We start from the raw sequence: 15,500 nt of genomic DNA, 5'->3' as shown, positions 1-15,500 counted from the left end.
ATCTGTACCGATATGGACCGATTTGCAGAAAGATGTCGAAATGTCTAACACAACTCATTGTCTAAAATTTTGGCAAAATCGCTCCAAACATGCGCCTTTTATGGGTCCAAAACCTTAAATCGAGAGATCGGTCTATATGGCAGCTATATTCAAATCTGGACCGATCTAGGCCAAATTGAAGAAGAATGTCGACTGGCCTAACACAACTCACTGTCTCAAATTTCGGCGGAATCGGACAATAAATGCGCCTTTTATAGGCCCCAAACCTTTAAATCGAGAGATCGGTCTATATGGCAGCTATATCCAAATCTGATCCGATCTGGACCAAATTGCAGAGAGAGGTCGAAGGAACTAATATAACACACTGTCCCAAATTTCAACAAAATCGGATAATAAATGTGGCTTTTATGGGCCTAAGACCCTAAATCGGCGGATCGGTCTATGTGGGGGCAATATCAAGATGTAGTCCGATATAGCCCATCTTCGAACTTTACCTTCTTTTGGACAAAAAGAGAATCTATTATGGATGCTGACTGAGGAGGGATTTGAACCCGTCTGCTACGCACACGATATTATAATACTTCTAAGGGATAAGGATCCGAACGAGCTATGCAGAAGGGCCGAAAGGGTCTTGCATATGGCATGTAACTTGGCCAGACCCACAGGTTTCAATGTTAACCCAGAGAAGAGTGAAATATGCCTGTTCACGAGGAAGACGAAGGTGGTCCAATTTAACGAACCACGTTTCCTCAATAATACGAATTCGATATATGACAAGATCAAATATTTAGGTGTGATCTTGGACAGGAAACTGAATTGGAAGTGCCACATTCAGGAGCGTACTGAGAGGGCTCACAGATGTTGGGCACTATGTAGACGGGCCGTAGGCTCGAAATGAGGCCTGAATCCTAGGATAACCCACTGGCTCTACAGGAGCGTTACGCCTCAGTTATTTGGTGGACTGCTATGGAGAAAAAGTGCAATGTAAGGACCATACAAAAGGTTCAGAGAACATATTGTCTTGTCATAGGTGGAGCGATGAGGACAAGACCCACTAGATATCCGACCCATTGATATACAGATTAAGTGTGAGGCAGCCACTGTGGCTATGAGACTTAAGGCGATGGGGGAATGGATTGAGGATGGGTGCAGCTCATACCATAGTGGTATAATCGAGGCGACGATGGCAAAACCTGGAAGGAAGGGGAGAGGTTTTCGATCGGATACCTGAGATGAACCTTGAAGTCGAGTGCGAGGCATTGCTGCCATAGGCACAGTCTTGGATTGATGGCACCCTAGTATTGCCATCTGGAAGATCATGTTACACGGATGGATCAAAGCTACAGGACAGAGTGGGCTTGGGGATTTACATTGAGAACCCAGGGACTGAGATCTGTTTTAGACTGCTTGACCATAATACGGTCCTGCAGGCGGAGATTCGGGTGATCACGGAATGCGTGAAGTGGTGTGGTGCTAATGGGAGGACGTCGAGTGTGAACATCTTTACGGACAGTAAAATTGCCATAAGGGTAACAACAACCAGGACGGTAAGGTCACGAACAGTCTTGCAGTGTAAGAAGGAGATGAACGCCTTCTCTGAGGATGGGACAATCCGCATCGTTTGGGAGCCGGGCCATAACGGAGTAAGGGGGAATGAAAGGGCAGACGTTTGGGCGTTGAATGCCAGAGGACTGCCGTTAATAAACTTGGTTAACTCGAAGCCTTTCGGCTCCATGCAGTCCGATTAAAGGGAGTGGGCGACGAATGCGCATGGCGAAAATCCTATGGAGGATCCACATCGTGAGAAGACGAGGTTATTATTGAAAGGAAGTAAGAAGGAGGGCAGTATAGCTATTGGTATCATAACGGGACATATAGGACTACGGGCTTACTCATGTAAAATCGGTGCGGCAAGTGATAGCATGTGTAGGGCATGGAGGGAAGATATGATGAGACGTTGGAGCATTTCCTTTGTCATTGGCCGCCTTTCGCGTCCAACAGATACCGGCACATAGGTGGGGACACAATACCAGACATGGACCGATTTAGGGGCATGACATGGAAAAAAATTAAGGATTTTGTAAGTAGCACGGAATTCTTAACTTAAAAATTTCTTTTAAGAGGTTACTTTTTGGGTTTTTAGAGCGCACAACAAGCCGATTACTGACTTAGGTGTATATCCATAGTGGCATGGGGCGGATTAATATCTGCACCCTCTTTTCGACCTAAACTAAGTATCTGTGCAAAATTTCAAGCGGCTAGCTTGACTCTTTCGACCGATGTCGCGATTTCGACAGACGGACGGTCGGACGAACATGGTTAGTTCGACTCAGAATGTCGAGACGATCAAGACTACATATACTTTATGGGGTCTTAGACGAATATTTCGAGGTGTTACAAACGGAATGACTAGATTATTATACCCCCATTCTATGGTGGTGGGTATAACAAGACGCATTCATCATATTTGGTTCAGGTGCCGAGAAGCTCTAGACATGTAACAGTAGAAAAGTTCTGCGAAATCGGGTAATAAATTCGCCGTTCATATGATTAAGCCCTAAATCAGAAGATTGATCTATATGACAGCTATCTTTAAATATGGTCTGGATCTGGACAATATTTTGGTTGGATGATGGCAGTCTTAAAGCAGCTCACAGTTTACAATTTCAGCAAAATCGCGGAATAAATGCTCCTTTTATGGTCTTTAGAACCTAAGGCTGAATATAGGTCTCAATATAGCCCGATCTGGATCATTTTCAGGACAGATATTGGCAGTCTTAACACAAGTCACTGTTCCAAGTTTCAACCAAGTAGGGTAATAAATGCGCCTGTTATAGGGTTAAGACCCAAAGTCGGCAGATCGCTCATTATGGCAGCTATATTCAAAAATGTTCCGATTTGGGCCATTTTTGGTTCGGATATCGACGGGCGTAACAAAACTCTTACTTTACCTTAATTGGCTACGACAGAACATTTTTTCCACTATCCGAACGTAGAATAGCGCTCCTCGATGCCTCGATCTTCTCCGCTCATTCTAAAATCTCTGACACCAAGTTTCGAGGTGTCTCCCACAACTTGATCTTCCATCGGGCTTTTGGTCTTCCCGGTTTGCGTGTACCACCGTATTTGCCTTCAAAAGACATCTATGCTGGAGCTTCTTCATCCATTCTGACAACATGACCTAGCCAACGCTGCCGTTGTATTTTGATGCGTGTAACTATGCTATCGTCGTCATACAGCTCATACAGCTCGTGGTTCATACGTCGCCTATATTCTCCGTTGACGCAAACTGGTCCATATATTTTACGAAGAATCTTTCTCCCAAATACTCCAAGCACTGCCTCATCTGCTTTCATAAGTACCCATGCTTCAGAACCATATAACAGCACGGGTAGTATCAGTGTCTTGTAAAGTGTAATCTTCGTCTGTCGAGAGGTGGTCTTGTTTCAAAACTGCTTACTTAGTCCAAAGTAGCATCTGTTTGCCAGTATTATTCTTCGCTTTATCTCAAAACTGGTGTCATTCGTTTCGGTTACGGCGGTGCCGAGGTAGATAAAGTTACTGACTGTCTCAAAGTTGTGGTTCCCAACTTTCTCCATTTTCTTTATCTGCTCGGTTGTGCAAAGCTTTTTGGGAGCTGATATCATCCATTTCGTCTAATCTCCATTTACAGCCAGACCCATTTTCACTGACTCTCTTTCAATTCTATCAAAGGCTGCAGTTACTACTTCCGCTGACCGACCTATGATATCGATGTCGTCGGCATAGGCGAGTAGCATGTGTTCTCTTGTGATTAGTGTGCCATATCTATTCACATCTGTATCTCGTATAATCTTCTCCAGCAGGATGTTAAAGAGAGCACACGATAGGTTGTCTCCTGGTCTGAAACCTCGTTTGATATTAAATGGTTCGGAGAGATTCTTTCCTATTCTTACTGAGGAACGCGTATCAGCAAGTGTCATCCTGCAGAGTCTTATTAATTTTGCGTGGCTACCAAACTCAGACATGGACACCGGGATACCAAACTTAGACAAGCCACCGTAGCGCAGAGGTTAGCATGTCCCCCTATGACGCTGAATGCCTGTGTTCGAATCCTCGCGAGACCATAAAAAAAATTTTTTCAGCAGTGATTTTCGCCTCCGATTGCTGGCAGCATTTGTGAGGTACTATGCCATGTAAAACTTCTCTCCACAGAGGTGTCGCACTGCGGCACGTCGTTCGGACTCGGCTATAAAACGGAGGCTCTTTATCATTGAGTTTAGACTTGAATCGGACTGCACTCATTGACATGTGAGAAGTTTGTCCCTGTTCCTTAGCGGAATGTGCATGGACAAAATTTGAAATTGCAAATTCAGACATGGCTTGAAATACCTTTGAACGTAAAGGAGTATCGAAAGCCGCTTTGTAGTCAACAAAAAGACGGCAGGTATTGATTTGTCCTTCTCGGATCTTTTCCAGGATTTGGCGCAGTGTGAATATCTGGTCTATGGCGGATTTACCTGATCTAAAGACGCATTGATAGGGCCCAATTATCTCATTGACTTAAGGTTTTAATCTTCCACACAATACGCTCGAGAGTATCTTGTAAGCGATGGGGAGGAGACTTATTCCTCTGTAGTTGACACATTCCGTCTTGTCTCCTTTCTTGTGTACGGGGCATAGTATGCTGGGGGTTCAATCATCGGGTATGCGTTCTTCTAGCCAGATTGCGCAGATAAGCTGATGCATACGCCTTATCAACGTGTCGCCTCCGGTCTAAAATAGTTCAGCGGGTAACCCGTCGGCTCCTGCTGCCTTGTTGTTCTTTAGTCGGGTCACTGCTACTTGGACCTCATTCTGACTAGAAGGTAAACATTCTATACCATTATCAGGGATTGGTTCTGCGGTATCCTCTTCGCCGCCAACATCGGACACTAGCAGTTGGGTAAAATGTTCTTTCCATATCCTCAGCATGTTATCTGTGTCAGTTACCAGATTTCCGTTTTGTTATCTGCAGGAGGATGTGCCTGAACCAAAGCCATCATTTTGATGTTTAATTCTTTGGTAGAATTTCCGGACTTCATTCTGACTCCTGTACATCTCACTTCTTTTACATTCACGTCTTTCAATTTCCTTTTTCTTTCTGCGGAATAGACGTTTCTCCTCTCTCTTTTTCTCCCGATACCTATTCTTCATCTGGCGCGTTGCTACTGATTGCAGGGTTGCTCTATATGCCGCATTCTTGGCTTCCGTAGCATCTCGACACTCTTGGTCGTACCATGGCTTTCTTGGAGGAGGCTTCCGGTAACCCAAGTACGGATTTCGCGGCATTTTCCATGGATTGGGCAATGGTTTGCCACTGCGCCATTATGTTATCGGAACGAGGAGTGCTTTCATCAAGCAGTTGGGTCAGTCGAGTGGAGTATGCCGCTGCCATTTGTTTTTTTAATGTCTAGCTTCCGTGCAGTGTCAGATCGTACTTTCCTCGCCATGTTCAAACGTGTGCGAACCTTTGCTGCAATAAGGTAATGATCCGAATCTATATTTGCTCCACGGATCGATCGTACATCCAACACGCTGGATGAATGCCCTCCATCTAACACAACGAGATCAATTTGGTTTCTCGTGTTTTGATCGGGTGACAGCTATGTGGCTTTGTGAACATTTTTATGTTGAATAATAAAACTCACTGTCCGGAATTTCAACGAAATAGATATATGCCCCGATCTGAACCATTTTTGGTTCGGATACCGGCAAGCCCAATAAAACTCACTATGCCAAATTTCAGCGAAATCGAGTTATAAACGCGCCTGTTACGTGCTTAAGACCCTAAATCGCCAGATCGGTCTTTATGGCAGCTATATCCAAATATAGGCCGATTGGGCCCATTCAAGGACTTAACCTGCCTATAGAAGAAATACAAGTCTGTGCAAAATTTCCTCACAATATCTCAATTTGTAAAGACTGTAGCGTGAAGTTAAACCCCATTTCGGGTTAGGTGTCATACGGAAACTTCCAAGGTGCCACCTTTTACTTTTGGTCTCTAAGATTCCAAATTTCACTGGGTTATACTGATGCGTATTTAGTTTCACACTACATACACAGCGCCTTTGTATGTCTCATTCGTGCAAATCTGCTTAGCTGGCTTTAATGTCTTTTGGCCAAAGTGTTGCTAAAGTGAAAAGTTCTGTCAACACAAACGCATTCATTCTCTCGCACATCCTCAGACACACACACACACACACACACACACTTCTACAGATTTCACATGAGCGCCTGAAAATCCTTTCTTTCATAGCTGTCATCACCGCGCCAATATTATTGCCTAAGAATTGAGGAGGGAGGGAGAAATAAAAAAACTCATGGCATATCGGAAAATTTGTTTACCGTTTAAATTCGATTTTTATCCCCGTTTATCCTTTAAATTTGTTGCAATTGAAAGGATTTTCTATTAAACATTGATAGCGGTGTTTTTTTTTTCTGTTGCACCCTTACATCCTCTACACGCATATGCGAAGGAAGTTAGTTTGTCTAAGGCATCATTTTTTTTTTATAACAAATCCTGTTGTCGTCGTCATCGGTGTAGTTGGCAAAGGGGTTGTCTATCATTTGAGTTGCATGTTATTGCGTATATGTCCGTCCGGCTATCCTTTGATGGTTTATCTATCGCATACGTTGGCATTTAAAGGTAGGTATGGCAGAAACTGCGTGCGAGTGTGTGTGTGTGTGTGTGCATGTGTGTTCAAATGTTTGTTGTGATTTCCATGTGACACGTTTGATTTGATTTTAAAATTACCTTATATCAGCAGGATATTGACAGGATATGCTGTCTCGCATGCGGGGGTGCTGCCATTGATGGCAATGATTTCTGAGGGAGCTCCATGTTAACCAAGCGTTTGTCTGAGAGCCTTATACAGCTGTGCGGTATGTAGGTGTTGGCTGCTACATGTGAATGTTTACCCTGAAATGTCGTTTGTATTGACACTTTCCGTGCGTTGCAAACATGTAAGCGGAACTAATTTGTTGACACTCTGAGGAAGTTTTGATTTTGAGTTCGGTCGTTCTTTTTTTTGATTGTTGGGAGTTTGAACAAAATAAATATTGATAAAGCAAGGGTTTGGCGAATGGAGTGATTTAAATTTATTTCCTCTTAAGTCTTTAATATTTTAAAATGGCTTATAGAGGCTTAAAGTATTGAAATTAAATGACATTGGAATACACGGATTTTAAAATATTTCTATGAAAATCAAGTTTTACGAAATTGTGTGCAAAACTGGAATTTCTGGCCATATTAATTGGCTGTTCGTGGAGGCAAGAAATGAAATATAAGAAAAACAAAGATGGAACCACGCAGGGTACAAAAGATTTCATCCGAGCCGAACCTTATAGACCCTCCCGATAAATCGCATTTGCCAAGTTCTTTGCTCGGTATCTTTTTATAGGCAAACAAAGGATAATAGATAAGAATTGCTATGCTATTGGAGCTATACCAGCATAGACAGACGGGGGGACATGGCTTAATCGACTCAGAACCTAATTAGGATTAAGGCTATATATACTCTGTTGAATCTCAAAACAATATTTCGATGTGCTACAAACGAAATGACGAAACAGCAGATCCTCATCCTATGGTGGAGGGTATACAAATGTCCAATGACACAACGAAAATATAGTTAGGCCCATGTGTACCGGATGTTCCGTCATGGCATAAATAGGGGTATGAGAACCACTCCGATAACGCAGCTGGAGACTATTCGTATCAGGCCTAGTGGACATACGAGTTTGGTTGGAAGTTTACTTCGTGGCTAAAAGACGATGGGTGAACCAATTGAAGTGTGTCATGCCGTTTTCCATGAAAATTCCATTAAGAAACAGGGGATACTTCTCTCATATCAATGAGTGCTATCCGATTGAAGTTTAAGCGCAATGATAAGGGGCCTCCCTTTTTATGCCGGGACCGAACGGCGTGTAGCATAGCGACACCACGTGGTAAAGAAGTTTAAACATGGCGGAATATCTTACAGACACTTGGGCCTGAAAAAATATCAGCATCGTGTTCTTCTCTCAAATACCATTTATTTAAACCCCATATCGCCATTGGCTTAAGAGGAGCTTACACGATGAGACGTCTCCCAAACACATGGCCCAAAATAGGTAATAAAATTCGTTTTCTAATCTCAAATACCTTAGGCATTGAGCCACATATTGGCATGACGTAACCCACTTGACGTATCTTTAGGAGGAAAAGCGCCACCTAGACTTGAACGCAAATTTGATTGTCATATTCGTAATTTACTCCCTAATACCTTTCATTTAAGTCTCATATAACCATGGTCGACCAATATGTCCATTTGGGGACATTTGGGGGTGGGCGACCTCCTATTACTTGGACCTAATGTTTTATGCCATATTTGTAAACTACTGCCTAATATTTTTCATTTGAGTCCCACATTGACATGAACTTCAAATATATATATGTTTGGAAGTTTGGGGGCCGCTAGGTACTTGGACCCAAATTTTAATACCATATTCGTTTTCTGGCCTTCAATACCTTTCATTTGAGTCCCATATTGTCCTGATCGGTACACATTTATTTTTGGGTAGTACTTTTGGCGTAAGGGAGAGGGTCCGCCTACACCCGATATCTAAAAATTACATAGCCCATGTTTCCTTCCAGACAAACGTACACAATCTATGAAAATTTTAAGAAAATCGCTTCAGCCAAGTATTATATAGTCATAATGGGACTAATGGCGTTTTTGAGGAGTGGCGTGACCCCCTATACTTCGATCTGATTTTGTATGCCAGATTCGAAATCTACTCCCGAATACCTTTCATTTGAGCCCCATAGTGATATGAACGACCAATATGTATGTTTGGGGGAATTTTGGGATTGAGGCGGCCCGATAGGTACTTAGACTCAAATGTTAATACCATATTCGTATTCTACTCTCCAGTACTTTCCATTTGATACCTATATTGTTCCGATCGGTCCAATTTTGATTTTGGGTTGTGTTTTTGGCATAAGGGGGAGCATCCGTCCCCTTCCGATACCGAAAAACCAACCTACACAATATGCGAAAATTTCGAGAAAAACGGTTCTGTTCCGTTTTTCAGTCTATACGGAACAAACAAACCGAGTCCCATATATCCGAGATTGGCTAATGTCCCCATTTTGGGCGTTTTTGTGGGGGTGGTGTAACCCCCTATCTTTAGACATGAATTTGTATGCCAGATTTGTTATCTACTCCCGAATACTTTTCATTTGATACCCATATTGTCCTTATCAGTCCACTTTTGATTTTGGGTGGTGTTTTTGGGGTAACGGTGGTGGGTCCGCTCCCTTCCGTTGTCAATAAATATAAAGTCTATTTCTATTTCCTGACCGTACTCCCTAATACCTTCCATTTGAGACCCATATTGTCATGAACGTCCAATAAGTCTATTATAGGAGTTTTTAGGGTTGGGGCGGCCCCCCAGTTACTAGTACCCAATTTTTAATATGAAATTCGTACTCTACTCCTGAATACCATTCATTTGAGTCCCATATTGTCCCGATCGGTCCACTTTTATTTTTGGGTAGTACTTTTGGGGTAAGGGGGAGGGTCCTTTCCCCTTCCGATATCAAAAAATTGTGTAGCCTATTTTTCCTTCCAATCTGTGAAAATCTCAAGGTAATCTGTTTAGCCGTTTTTGAGTCTATACGGAACAAACCGACAAACAAACATAAATTCATTTTTATATCCACCACCGTAGGATAGGGGGTATATTAATTTAGTCATTCCGTTTGTAACACATCGAAATATCAATTTCCGATCCTACAAAGTATACACGAAAGGGGGTTTACATATAAACTCGAGGTGCCTTTTTATTTGTTTTTGGTATTGGTTATCTACTTTCAAAGTCATATTTCAAAGCTACCACTTGGGTCACCACATTTTTAAAGATCCACAGGTCTTTCCTGTGTCTATCCCAATTTGAGGGCCAAAAAGTGTACTCTGCTACCAAAAACCTTTTATTGCTGTCCTTTTCTATCCTGATCGGCCTTCATACATTATTTTTAATTCTTTTATGTTTGGGTAGGATGGGGAGAGGGGGATTGCCCTCTGACACGTCCTTTCGTCCTATATGACAGTTTGTTGTTGTGTATATTGGGAAAAGAGGTTCGGTCCCCCCAACGCTAAGACCCAAAAGACCATTTATTTGAGTCCTTTATTATCGTGATCTACATGTCCTGCTTAACGGCAAGGCGAGACCCAGATACTTGGAACCTTATATCAACATTAGATTCGCATTCTACTGTCACATACCTTTCATTAAATACGCTTATTATCCCGATCGAATTACACGTCCGATCGAACTACACTTTCTATTGGGTCGGTCCCAGACTATGCCAAATGTGTTTACCAGATTCGTAGTCAACTCCCAAAGAACTTTCATTTGATACCTATTTTTTGGCGTTGTACATTCAAGCCATTCAAGCAAGGTTGGGTAGGTCGGGGAGGCACTTATATTATCTCAATCGGTAAATATGCCCTACTGGGGGTTTTGGGTGATGGGGAGTCGCCTCAGATACTAAGGAATACATTTTTATATCAGCTTTTTTTTATACTTCCATATACTTTTCATTTGACATCCATATTGTCCTAATCGGTAAATATGTTCTCGTAAGGGGTTTTGCCCCTCAGACACGAAGGAATAGAATTTTATATTTCAGATCTGTACAATACTTTAAAATACGTTTCATTTGATACCCATATTGCCCAAAGAGGTGAAAGTGTCCTGTTGCGTGGTGTTTTTTTTTTTTTTTTAGGGGGGGGGGGGGGGGGGGGGGGGAGCACCCCTACACTAAGGTTGACATTTTTATATCAAGTTTGACTCTACTCTTAAATACCTCTCATTTGATACACATATTGCCCAACGCGGTAAAAGTGTCCTATTGGGTGGTGACATTTTTATACCATGTTCGTACTCTTCGGTGAACATGTCCGTTCGGGTGGGTTTTGAAATGGGGCGTCCCCCCAGGTGAGATGACCCCAATATTTTTAACCAATTTCGTGTTTTTGGGATACCATGAGGTGGCATTTCACTTAAATCGGTAAACGCATCTCCGAGATCTGGGGTTTTTGAAAATTGTAGTAAGGGGGAGGGTCCGCCCCCCCTTCGGATATTAAAAAAATGTAGTACCCTATTTTCACTGGAGGAATTTTTTTAAAAATAGCTTTCTAAGGGAATTTTTCAAGTTTTTTCCAAGAGAGTTTTTCGCAAAATTTCGTTTCCTTGGAAATTCTGTGAAAAATATCGTTTCTATAGGAGATTTTGTCAAAAAGTAGTTTCTGTAAGAAATTTTTTTCTTCATTGTGCTTTATTTTATAAATTCCAATAAAATCTCTCACATTGTTCATTTAAATTTGTATAGCGACGACCACACTTTGTTTTCCTTGCATAAATCATTTCCAAGCCATTGGCCAAATCACAGGCAGACGCATTAACTGCAGCAGGCTTGCCATACTCCAAGGGCGAGTCGAGTTTCCTCCTTGGGTCGTGAGTGTTAAAAGTCATTCAGTGGATGCAAATTGGTGGCTTTTCACAGGTGAGTGCCCGAAATGGTCTGTGAATGAATTCATGCGAAAAGCTGGTCAGAGAGCAATGCAAATAAACTCAGTCGCGGCTACTACAACTTCCACTGCAAGGCCATAAAATAAAAGCCTTTGCTGCACATAACGTATACCAAAAAAAAAGGAAAGGCCTGACGTATTTTTCCTTCTGCTGCAGTTGCAAGGATTTATATGCTGCGCTTCATAATAAACGTTTATACCTTCATACGTGAAAATTACTTAAATTTATGAGCCTACCATATATTTTTCTATGTCTCCTTTCATTTTCCCAAACTTTTTTTTCGCTTGCAGAGTTTTGAGCTCTCTTGCAAATGGGGGAAAAAACATATTTTTATGGCCTTGACAAAATACAATTTATCGTTTTAGCGTAAACGCGTAACTTTCTACTGTAAATAGGTGTCAAATGTGACATAAAACCGTTAACGTTTAGCTAGTTTTTTTTTCTCTAAACGAGCAAACGAGCCCACAGGATATGTGTCAGGACCCATAGATGTGCTGCACTGGCTGCCACAAGGACACACAAACGTGCAAAGAGGGAATATAAACTGGGAATAGTTTTGCCATGGCTTAAAGTTACGTTTTGCTTCAATATTCTAGTGTAAACTACAATGATGGTTTACTGAAAAACAAGAATGGGCTAGTAAAGTGGTTAAGTTTAAAGGGTATCGCAATATGGATGATAAATATTTTGCATAAAAGTTTCTATAGAGTATCACATCTATTATATAAATGAAATTGTTGCGCTTTGTTTATTTGTCTGCTCCGTAGAGACTCAAAAACGGCTGAACCGATCTTCATGAGTTTTTAAAAGATTTGGGCCCCCCCTGAAAATATAGTACTAAATTTTTTGATATCCGGGGCGGACCCTCCCCCCTACATCAATTTTCAAAAAGCCAGATTTCGGAGATGCGTGCACCGATTTAAGCGAAATTTTGTATGTCACCTTATGGTACTCCAGAAACACGAAATTTTCACAAAATAATTGAGGTCAAATAATCTGGGGGGACGCCCCATCCCAAAACCCACCCGAACGGACATGTTTACCGATTGGGACAATATGGGTATCAAATAAAAGGTATGTAAGAGTAGAGTACGAATTTGGTATACAAATGTCACTCTTAAGGTTTGGGGGGTCCCCCACCCCCAAAAAAGCCCCAAGAAGACACTTTTACCGCTTTGGGCAATACGGGTATCAAGTGAAAGGTACTTAAGAGAAGAGTACGAACTTGGCATTAACAAATTACCCTAAGTGTCGGAGGGCACCCCATCCCCAAAAACACCACCCAACAGGACACTTTAACCACTTTGAGTAATATTGGTATCAAATAAAAGGTATTTAAAAGTAGAATACAAATCTGAGACAAAAAATTATTTTTTGGTGTCTAAGGGCCCTCCCACCACCCAAAAAACCCCAGCCGGATTGGAAAAATATGGGTATCAGATGACAACTATTTGAAGGTAGAGTCCAATGATGATATAAAAATTTATTCCTTGGTGTCTGAGGCGTCTCCCCACCCCCCAAAACCCCTCAACAGGGCATGTTTACCGATTGGGACAGTATGGGTATTAAACTTAAGATATTTGAAGACTAAGTACACATCTATTATAAGAATTCAGTCTGAGGTGTCTAGGGGGCCTCCCCCCATCCAAGAAATTCCAAAAACGGGCATAAATGTCCAACGTCACAAAATGGGTATCGAATGAAAGGTCTTTGGAACTTGACTACGTATCTGACATGCACAATTAGGACAGAGTCTGGAACCAGCCCACCCACTTAATACCATTTCACAAAGGACGAGTATTTCGATCGGTATAATATGTCAAAGAAAAAAGAAAGGTCTATGACAGTATATTTCGAATCTAATGTTGGTATAAGAATTCAAGTATAAGGGTCACGTACGGCCGTACCGCAGGGCAGTAGATCGCTACAATAAAAGACTCAAATAAATTGTCGTTTGATTCTTAGCGTCAGGTGGACAAATATATTCTCGGATGACCGAGAATATATTGTACTCGAATGAAAGGACGTGCCAGAGGGCAATCCCCCTCGCCCTATCCTATCCATAACAAGTAAGAGCGAGCTAAGTTCGGCCGGGCCGAGTCTTATATACCCTCCACCATGGATCGCATTTGTCGAGTTCTATGCGCGGTATCTCTTTGTAAGCAAACAAAGAATATTGAATAAGAACTGTTATGCTATTGGAGCTATATCAAGTTATAGTCTGATTCTGACCATAAATGAATGTTGAACATTGTAGAAGTCATTGTGTAATATTTCAGTTCATTCGGATAAGAATTGCGCCTTGTAGGGGCTCAAGAAGCAAGGTCGGGCGATAGGCTTATATGGGAGCTGTATCAAGCTATTGATCGTTTCCGACCATATTAGACACGTATGTTGAAGGTCACGAGAGAAACCGTTGTGCAAAATTTTAGCCAAATTAGATAAGAATTGCGCCCTCTAGAGGCTCAAGAAGTCAAATTCCCAGACCGGTTTATATGGCAGCTATATCAGGTTCAATACCGATTTACGCCACACTTAGCACAGTTATTGGAAGTGATACCGAAACATCTCATGAAAATTTTCAGCCAAATCGGATGAGAATTGAGCGCTCTATTGGCTCAAGAGGTCAAGATCCAAGATCGGTTTATATGACAGCTATACTAGATTATGAACTATACCAGATTATGAAAATTTCAGTCAAATCGGACGAGAATTGCTCCCTCTAGAGGCTCAAGAAGTCAAGACCTAAGATCGGTTTATATGGCAGCTATATCAAAACATGGACCGATTTGGCCCATTAACAATTCCTACCGAAGTACACTAATAAAAAAGTGGCAAGTGGCTAGCTTTACTCCTTCGAATGTTAGCGTGCTTTCGACAGACAGACGGACGGACATGGCTAGATCGACTTAAAATGACATGACAGACGCATATTTCGAGGTTTACAAACGGAATGACGAAATTATATAGTATACCCCCATCCTATGGTGGAGGGTATAACAAAGGAATTAAGAATAATGTATGAATAATATTAAATAATATATGAAGGCCGATCAAGATACAATAGGGCTGAAATAAAAGGTCTTTGGTAGAAGAGTACACTTTTTATCCTCAAATTGGGATGGAAACAGGAGGACCTGCGGATCTTTAAGAATGTGGTATCCCAGGTTTGTCTCCTACAGGTTTGCCTCCGACAGGTTTGTCTGCGTCATGTTTGTCTGCGGCAGTTTGGTCTCCGACAGTTTGGTTTCCGATAGGTTTGTCTCCGACAAGTAGGTATCCGACAGGTTTGTTTCTGGCAGGTTTGTCTCCGACAGGTTTGTCTCCGACAGATTTGTCTCCGACAGGTGTGTCTTCGACAGGTTTGTCTCCGACAGGTTTGTCTCCGGCAGATTTGTCTCCGACAGATTTGTCTCCGACAGGTTTGTCTCCGACAGGTTTGTCTCCGACAAGTTTGTCTCCGATAAGTTTGGCTCCCACAGGTTTGTCAACAACAAGTTTGTCTGCGACAGGTTTTTCTTCGACAGGTTTTTTTCCAACAAGTTTGTCTTCGACAGGCTTGTCTCATACAGGCTTTTCTTCGACAGGTTTTTCTCCCTGAATATCTTGATAGCCTCCTTCAAAATGCTTGACATTATGGGGCTCAAACAAAATCGTGCCCTAGTACGATGCTGATATTACTTCAGGGTTCGCCTCTAAACTCCCTTCAAACCGGTCATGATTGCCTACAATGGCGATAAATAATAGGTATTTGATAGTAGAAAACGAATTTGATGTCCTAGTTTGAGGCCAAATGTTTGGGGGTTCCCCTAACCTAATAGCAATTGGGGCTCAAATTAAGAAATTTGGGAGTAGAGCACGATGCTGATATATTTTCAGGGCTAATTATGGCCTAATGCTGG

Source organism: Stomoxys calcitrans, chromosome 2 (genome assembly GCF_963082655.1).
Source record: "Stomoxys calcitrans chromosome 2, idStoCalc2.1, whole genome shotgun sequence".
NCBI lineage: Eukaryota > Metazoa > Arthropoda > Insecta > Diptera > Muscidae > Stomoxys > Stomoxys calcitrans.
This window is presented reverse-complemented; position numbering follows the sequence as displayed.